The following is a 9,621-nucleotide window of genomic DNA, read 5'->3' as shown; positions in this document are numbered from 1 at the left end:
ACCACCTCCTCTTCCTCCTCCCCCTTGCTCCTTAATCAGCTCACTGAGGCGGGCGCGTGGAGCAGAACCCACCCTCCAACTATGAAAAAGTAAACAAAGCCTCTGGGTTCCCGGGCCGATTGTTATTCATAGAGCGGATAAATATTTAATTCCATCTAAGGATACCTTTTGTTAACAGAATTACCGAACACGACTCGCGGCCCAGAAATCCCACAACAAATTCAAATTCCACTCGCTCTCCAATCGTGTGACTCTTCAGTCACCCAAGTGCCGTCACGAATGTTGGACTTCGAATTTCAACAGATACTTTAAAAAAATATCAGCGCTGGAAACAAAGGATGGCGTTTTTCAGCTATCGATCTACTCAAATCAAGTGTGGATCTGTTTAAGAGATGTTTGGGGTCTTGCAGGATACAAACATTCTCCGTTTTACTGAAGGAACAGTTCCAGTTAAGCCAACCACAAATGTTCACCCGTCCACCATTTTGAAGACCACACGGTTTCCATGGCATTTCCATGGCATTCGAATGTATCAGCTGAGGGTGTTGGCACCGGTTGGGCTGCTTTTGCCAAGCTAACCAACCTGGAAGAAGCTAACCGAAGGAACGAGTCCAACACTGGAGTGAAGGAGAGGAGTGAAACATCAGCTTCATCGTCGTGGCGGCGTGGGCTTAAACCTGTTGAGGTCACATCAGAGTCTGCGGGGTTAGCATTAAAATTTGATCAGCCCCACTCGTTCTTCCCGTCTTTATTTAATGAAATCCTGTTTTTTTCCCCTTTTTTTAATAATTGCTGAAGCTGGAGTGAAGCAGCTCCGAGCTTCACGGAGCAAAAAGGTTTCAATTGAGCTTCTTTGATAGCTTTAATAATATCCCCGTCCATGATCAAATCAAATAGAATGATAAGTCTTTGATTTATGCTTTGAACATCAAACCGTGTGTGTGTGTGTGTGTGTGTGTGTGCGTGCGGGTGTGTGTGTGTGTGAAAGAGAGAGAGAGAGAGAGAGAGAGTGTCTGTTTGACTGGTTCCTCTGATGAAAATAATATCCTGCGACTGATCTGGGAGGTTCTGAATCAGTGCGATCCCAAACATTAGATGGAGCTCCGCGTGAAGCTCCGCCCACATCCGAGCGGGTGTGATGAAGACGAGGAGGATGAAGATGTCGGATACACCAGTTCAGATGCAAAACAATCCTTCTTTGAAATTTCCGGCAGATTAACCAGCGACTGAATCGTTAGTGTGAATCGGTTTTACAACATTTTCATTAAAAATATACCAAAACGCTGAGTCATTATGTCTTATGTCCACTAGCTGGGCCTGTGGTTGCAGGCATATGTTGGACCTACTCATTTACTTCTGTACTTAAACACACAAAAACCCCTCTTGGCTTCTTCTGAGGTGTCTCCTGTTTGGAAGTACTTTGACCCGTGCTGCCCCCTGCTGGAGGCTGTGGTTCCGCATTCCTTTTGCTTGCCTGTTGGAGGAAAACGGGAAGACTGTGTTGAGAGCGTGTCTCTGCGCCATTTTTCCTCTTATGACTCCTGTTTGAGTGCTGTTAGCGGAGTTCCTGGTGGCTTTGAAGCTTGATGAAGACGTCTGAGTGGCTGGGCGGAGAGTTGGTGCTGAGATGGAGGACGGGTGGTGTGAGTGATGGATGAATCGGAGAGTCAGAGAAGGGTGAACGTCCTGTCTCATTAGCAGGGCCGCCTCTGAGTGCACTAATGCACCTTGCTATTAGCATGTTTCTCCTGGTTGCCACGGGCAGCGCCGCGCCGCCTCCCCGTTTGATATGTCAGAACTCATATCAGTCACGGGGCGCCTTGGCCCGTGGGCTCGCATCGCTGAGAGAGGGAAAATGGGTGTGGGAGCAGTAAGTGCGTTCGGTGAGTGTGTTCTTGTCCTCGCTTGAGTTTTATCTCTTTGGAATGACGACGTTTTTATGGAGCGGAGCAGGTTCAACTCCAAAAACCAGAAGTTTGGAGTTTGTGAGTTCTCACAGCTACGGTGTTTGTGTGTAAAATATTTTAGAAGAAGAAGAAGAAAAACGGGGACATTTTGATTAGTTTCAATGCTTTGGCTCTGAGATAAAGCTGGATCTAATTTGATCTCCAAACCTCACTGAAGATCCCTTTTTTGCCCTAATTATCCAGAGAGTTTTGATACTTAATAAATATAATAAATTGTCCAATTGTAGATCACAATGTTTGGCTCCAGAACATCTCTATGGGTGAACAGTATGTTGTCGTCTGCATACATGAACATGTGAGCAAGCATCTTATCCTGTTAGGAGACCCACACAGATAAGATGTCGGACCTTAAAGTCTGATTTTAAGGCCAAAGCAATTTTGGTGAGTGACAGAGCTCCCTAAAGGGGACGGGGCCTGATCAGAACAGCACCTTCACTGAAGTCCGTGGAGCCCATGGAGAGCTGCGAGAATGAGCCGACAGGTAGGAGAAGCAGAAAAGACTCAACTTCATGGCGCTCCTCTCCCTCCTCCTCCTCTCCCTCCTCCTATTATTTCTCTCCCTGTGTTACTTCTGAAAATCACCCCGAGGCGAGGCGCTCTCCTGGGTGGCTCGCCCTCCAGCACAGCTCTTGTTCCCGGCACGCAGCTAATAATTTGAGCCCGCTGAAAGAACCGAAGCTTTTAGAGGATCAACCTGCATGCCCCCCCCCTCCTCCTCTCATCCCGGGACGTCTCCCATGGCGTTCCTGAGCCATGGGCTTCCACGTGCCACATCCTGAACTCCCGCTCTCTCACAAGCGCCCGAAGAGAGCGGCTGGATGGTGGTCATTTAAATTCCTGCTGTTCTTTTTAGCGGAAAAAAGTTACAAACCTGAGATTTAAGGTTCCTGCGAGGTGGCTGTGGACCCCCTCGGGGTGGGGGTTGCCGATTTCATGGCTCGGTCAGCTAAAGAGCACTGCGAGGTGCTTCTGAAGTTTGTGTTTAGTTGTGCAGACGTCACACACGCCGACATCGAGCCGACTCGGTTGTGGTGAAGGAAAGGAAAACACAAACCGCCCCCCCCCCCCCCCACCCACCCCCAGCAAAGCTGCATTTACACACAGGTGGCAGGTCAGGTAGTGCGCTCCCCTGTCCTGCCATCCAGCGCTGGCAGATCTTTTATTTAGCCACCGCAGTGAGCGGCTCGGGCTCATGAATTATGCAGCCGCGGGCCCCTGTAACAAGCTCCAGGCCGACTCTACACCTTGTGTGTGGCTTAAAATATAGATAAAAGCCGAACAACCAGCTACAAACATAGTCTGTTTTTTCTTTCTTTTTTTTTCTTTTTTCAAGACAGAAGCGAGCCAGGGAGCAGAGAGTCCACAGCAATTATGGGATGCTGTTGTGCTGCAGAGCCAGGGTGGTGCTGCTGTGGAGATGGGTCCGGCAAACTGAACCCAGCTGAGCTTATTAAAGCCGAGTTTTATCAGAATCAGCGGACGTCCAAATGTGCTTTGAACGACACAGATGAGGGGCGTGCACGTTTGTGCTGGGTTGATGAGCCTGAATTCGGCCTCCGCTGTTGATGTCATAACAAAGCTTATGCAACCGCTCGGGGAACAGCGCACGCTGCTGTTTGCAGCTAAAGATGGAGGCGGACGTTAAATGCTAACGCTAAATAAGCTGCCTTGTTTCTACGACAGTTCCTCTTTTTTACGAGTTGCTGTGACTGATGTGGAGGAGAGGACGATTCTTCGCGGGTCACGGGACAAAATGGTCGAAGGCGAGGGTGCAGAGCAACACTGGCGCAGCTTTATCATTCATGGCGACGCTAATTCAGAAGGAGCCACGTTGCCTGAAAGCAGATGTGATAACAGGACTGGGACTTGGTGTCAGTGGTGCGTGTGCACGTCAGAGGGTCCTGATGGTGACGGAACCACTTAAATTCAACAATTCAACAACAATTCAAGGACTTTCAAGGTTTCATTTCTTTTACTGGGTGCGGAAAGTGAAAAGTCCATGTGTGGTAGCACATCCACCATCTTTGCCACTTTGATGTTAAAGCTTTGATCTTAAAGAGCCAACTCTGATTTATCAACTTTCTTCCCCTTTGAACCATCCAAAGAACAGAACCACAATCACCTGCAAAAGAACAAACCCAAAGTTGTCAAACATTCCTTTATTAAACCTTATTAAAAATCTCACGAGACAGGAAGTTTCTTCCTAAATCCGTCTTTGATAAGGTAAACAAACCCCAACACTTAAGCGTAAAAGCTCCTCTTTGGGCTCATAAATTGTTGAGAAACTTTGTCTGATCTCCTCGTGCTCACGGTGGTGACGGTATCCTCCTCGTAGAATAGTAAAATACGTGAATGTCGCTGTGAGTATGATATCATACAACAGTGAGTTATCTATTCATGGCTGCATTAATGAATCATAGCCTCTCCAGACTTTATTCTAGACGTGCCCTCTTTGAATTCCTCATAACCTCTTATTCTTTTTAATGGGGGCAGCAAATCACAAGCCAAGAAACAAACACGTAAAGTCGTGGAGCTACACGCCGCGGAATAGGGGAGGGGCTTATGGAGATCCCTCCCACGTATCTCAGGAATTGTGGTTGAAAAATCTCTTTTCACTTGGACCTACATAATTCATACTTTATGCCCAGAAGGCTCTTTTAGTGAATCAAAGCTCACGTTTGTGACTCAGGAGATGCAGATAAGTGACCGGTCCCAAAACACAGGCAACCATTGAGATTCTCAGCTGAGCCAGGGATTCCAACTCACAACCTCTCAAACAATGGTTGTCTGGACTTTACAAGTCTTGTCCTTCCACGGGACATGGCGGCGGCGCTTCAGAAGGACCATCGTCCATTCACTGTGATCAGAATCTGCAAGCTAGCTGCCTCAGACGGATAAATAATGCACATTTCAGCTATTAAAACACAAATCTGATGCTGTGTCGCTAATTTATTGATTAGCCTTCAGTGCGTTGGGACAACGGGGTTAAATGTCATTCTGATGATCTGAGTCCTTCCTCAGTTGGACTTATTCATCCCTCTCACTGACGGGAAGGCTACAAGTTTTTCTGTAATGGCTGGATGTATTATTAACTGTTTGGCTAAGCGGCGCTTTCGGGAGATTCCGAAGTCAGCCTTGATTAGGCGTCGCCTGTGAGGGGCCAGTAAAGAGAATTAGGAAGAACATTGGTACCGGCGGCCGTCACTTGTGATTGTTTCGTCTGACTGGACAGGCCTGGTTAGCATTTATCTGTTAGCATATATCTCTGGGAGTCCTAAGTGCTGCTGCTCCCTCACAGCTTCAGTGGTATTTCCTGATCTTTCCACCAGCACAGACGTTTTTCAGGAGACCAAAGTAATTGTAGAATCTACATAAGGACGGACTGACGTAGCATTAGCGCCGAAAAGCAGCACAAATCAAAGGACTGATCCACCGACACGCGTTGCTGGTTGCTGCGTTCCTCTGCTGACCACAGGTCAGTTGAAAAGAGTCACCTCAGAAACAAGAGTTTGAATTTAACAATCATCTTGATGCCTTCAGCTCAACTGGATTAAGACCGCTGAAGGAGTTAAGCAGCAGACATTTTTTCCTGCTTGTGCCGCACAGTCACAATCAGGTTTTAACATTCACCGCACACACACACCCACACACACACACACACACACACTCACACGCTGTCACCCACCTCCGTTTTCATTTCCATTTCTGATTCCTGACCTCTGATAATTGGCCAGCCGGCTGACTGATGGCTGCCCGAGCAGCTCAGGCCTCCTGTCACCTGCAGCCCGCCGCTGAATTATTAATGGCTAATATCATTATGTAGGCATTGCTTGTCATAACAATCTCGCCTGTCGGAGGGAAACTCAATCTGCTGCCCCTGCCCCGGCGCAGACAACGCCTTTTAATTATTGATACGGACTAATTGACTACAGGATTCACGGGGCACACTTACTTTTGTTCCCTTCGCAGCTCGCCCCGCTTCTTGAAGAAACAATCTTCTTCGCGGTCCGGGCTTCCCCCGATGCCCCCGTGTCAGCAAATTAGCGGCGAGGATGACCCTGGCCGCCCTCGCTCCCTCTCCTCCGCCGCTCTTCGCTTTCCTCGCCATCGTCGCGCCTTCCTTTTCACTCAGAATTCAAGATTCTCGTCCTCCTCCTCACCTCCACGTCGGACACCCTTTTAATTAAAACGGGACAAGAACGTAGATGGCGGCTCAACACGGCGCCGATCCAAAATGCAGAGCACATTTCCCGCGCCGCTGCTACCGACGGCGTGTTAATGACAGACAAGGATCAGGGAGGTGAGGGCAGCGGCGGCAGGTCAATGGAGTTTAATTAGAGTCAATGTGACAGTCTGAGGCTGTGGTCACCACCCCTCCGCCGACCGCCACCACTGTTATTAGCACATTAGCACTCATGTCCATGGCTACGGGACCAGTGTCCTCTCAGAGCCACAAGTGTCCTAAATAATCCGTCAGGAGTGGAAGACAGCGTTGGGTTCCGCCACAACGCTCTGACAAGTGAATGAAATAAGTTGACTGTCACAGTTAGCCTAGCATGACTTAGCTCAGGGGCTGTTTTGGTGACCAGGGTTCATGCTGTAGTTTAAAAAGGGAACGGCACACACCCCTGGACTTCCACCTTTGTGAGGACTTTCAAGAATGTCCCACAGCTCTTTACGGGATAAATTTAAACCAAATCTGAACCTTCAAACACACCTTTCAATACGCGACGACCGTCACGTGTGAGATGAGACTTGTTACTGATGTTTCTTTCTTTCTCCCTCCGAGACCGAGACGGTCTGTTTTAAGGAGTCCAGCTTTGTTCGGATCTTCTCTCCTGTCTCACAAACCAAACAAAGAGTCCAGAGGTGCTTCACCATGTGTCCAGGACCTCCACACCCTCACAAGTCTTCAGACAGACAGACAGACAGACAGACAGACAGATAGGCAGGCAGACAGACTCATTTATACTTCTGGTTACCAGGCTGCGAGGGGAGGGGCTTATTAATGACAGCAGGGATTGGCTGGATTACACACACACCTGAACCCATCACACACACCCAGAAACAGGTGAATGTAGGTTCAGGTTAGTTTTACTTGGACCACATCTATCTGGCTCTAAATCAAAGATGTGTGAGAGCATTCTGGTTGTTTCTATAATCCAGGACGTCTTTGAGGGCGACTGAGGTTTAGAAGAGGAAGAGCTGATTGTTCGGACTGATCCAAACCCTGCTCACACGCTAAGCCCCGCCCCCAACCAGCAGGTCGGTCCTAAACAAAAGTTGACCCGTCTGCTGAATATTAAGTGAGATCCATTAAAGGTGGACTGTACCATATGGTAGTGTGTGTGTGTGTGTGTGTGTGTGATTCAGTAAGTGCTTTGCCATCGTACACACTCCATCTTCATGCTAGCACACACACACACACACACACACACACACACACACACACACTTACATGTCAACGCCACAGTCATCATGTGAAAAAGGAAACACAGGATGCAGAGGGTGAGACTCTCTCTCTCTTACACACACACACACACACACACACACACACAGACGCGCACACGATCCTGGCCTCTGAGGAATAACCATGTCACAATCAAGAGGCTCCGTGCTCCTAATTTGCTTTTTAGGGCCTCGCCACAAACACTCATCTGCATAATCGGGACGACAAGTGTGGAGAGGGTGAAAGAGCAACGGGGGGGGGGGGGGGGGGGGTGAAAGATGGAGAGCTGTTGAAGGGAGGAGGAGGAAGAGAGAGAAAAGTGGGCTGAGAGTAGAGAGAACAGAGGAGAGGAGGTCAGGAATGAACTCTGTGTGTGTGTGTGTGTGTGTGTGTGTGTGTGCGTGTGTGTGTGTGTGTGTGCGTGTGTGTTCTGAAGTGGACAGACTCTGACTGACTCTCTCTTTTCCGGACTTCAATGCATTCCCCTCCGTCCGTCTCCCAGCCCGCCACATTAAAGCCAGCGGAGCGGCGCCCAGGTTCAGGGACCTCGGCCCAGGGCCGCATGCAAAGCGTGGAGGAACGGGCACCTCCCGGGACACTTAATTGAGGGTCCTTAAAAAAATTCCCACAGAGGACCAATCATGGTTTTCATGCGGGGCCACACAGGGCCATGAGGGATGGGGAGGGGGGGGGGGTCCCGGAGACCAGGAGCATAAATCTGCATTTTATGTAAAAACCTGTGGTCCCACCATCTGTAATGGAAACTGTGGGGTGTCAGACTGGATCTGACTCTCCTCTCTGATTGGCCGGTTTGAGTCCACGCCGAAGACCTTTAAGCACAAACCGGAAACGTATAGAACGCGGACAACACATCAGAGACGTTCCTGCCAGACCATCCAGATCCTCCTGAAAGACCACCACGCTTTCTGGGAATCACACAGGATGCAGATCAAAGCAATAAAAGACCTCAAAGCCGATCAGCTGAGAGTCAAACTGGCGTCAGCTAACAGGCTAACTGACAGTCCTGAGCGGTCGAGCACGGTTCTGGCTGACCTGCTGATCGGAATCAGACCCTTCTCCTCTTCAGACTAACATTCCTCCTTCCCGCACCATCAAAGAAAAACCCACAACCGGTTGCATCACCTCAACATGTGTCCAGGTATGAACACGTTTATGCCTTAATATGGACGAGACAGGAGCTCCAGACCGGAGAACTCCATCAGGGGGCCTGGAGGACCAGTCAGGGGTAGGTGCTGCTGCACATGGTGGATGATCCCAGAGATCTGGCCCAGGACCTGGGGGCTTCAAAGAAATAGAGTTTCAGCGCTAATGGTGACAACGAGGCTCCCGAACCATTGGTCTCCCCCTGCTGTGTGGTTGCGGTTGTTGTGACTGATGCAGGCCGCGACTCATCGTCCTTATGGAAAAGGTTCCTTTGCTCGGTGGCGGGTGAGGGAATATGGGTGACTCTGAGAGTGCATGTATAATGAGAGCGTTGGGGGGGGGGGGGGGTTCCCCCCAGTGGGGATGCATTAACAAGCCCATCCAGTTAAATGTAGCCCCTGCATTACCTAATGTACCGGCCCCTCTCCATCGGTGGAGGAGACAGCAGCATCCATTATTGATCAGATGGAGCTTCGCCTCTGAATCCTGGTGGAGGAGGAAGGGGTGGGGTTTGGGGGGGGGGGGGGGGGGTGAAAAGGGTGAGTTGAAGAGATGATTATTAGGGTTCTCCTCGGCCCGATCATTTCATTTCCTGTCGTCTTCAGCCTCTTCCCTGTTTATCCATTTTGCGTTGATCAGATTAGCTAGCCTGCAGGTGCGTAGCATTCAGCTATTGAGCTAACGTGGTTCACGGTCCCGTATCTGATAGCTACCCTGATCGGGGTTCACCCCTCAGCTGAGCTCGCATCTCAGAATCATAAAAACAAGGGTTTGTTTTCGCTGATCTTAGGCATAAGTTTGGGTGTTTTCCCCTCCCGGTGGTTCAACGTTGATGCTAACGTTATGAACAGCTGAGCGGCATTAGCGCAGCCCGTTGGGGGTGTTATTACAGTTGTGGTGTTATTACAGTCGGAGAGAAGCTGCTTTCTTCCTCGTCTCTGCTCTTCTGTAAACTCTCTCGGGTGATCCGCACGCGTCCATCACGTCTGATCCGTCCCGCTGGCGTCGCTCATCACCATCAACATCCGCATCATCCCGACT

This window comes from Takifugu rubripes, chromosome 15 (genome assembly GCF_901000725.2).
Source record: "Takifugu rubripes chromosome 15, fTakRub1.2, whole genome shotgun sequence".
Classification (NCBI taxonomy): Eukaryota; Metazoa; Chordata; class Actinopteri; order Tetraodontiformes; family Tetraodontidae; genus Takifugu; species Takifugu rubripes.
The sequence above is the reverse complement of the archived record's forward strand: the minus strand, read 5'-3'. Positions refer to the sequence as shown.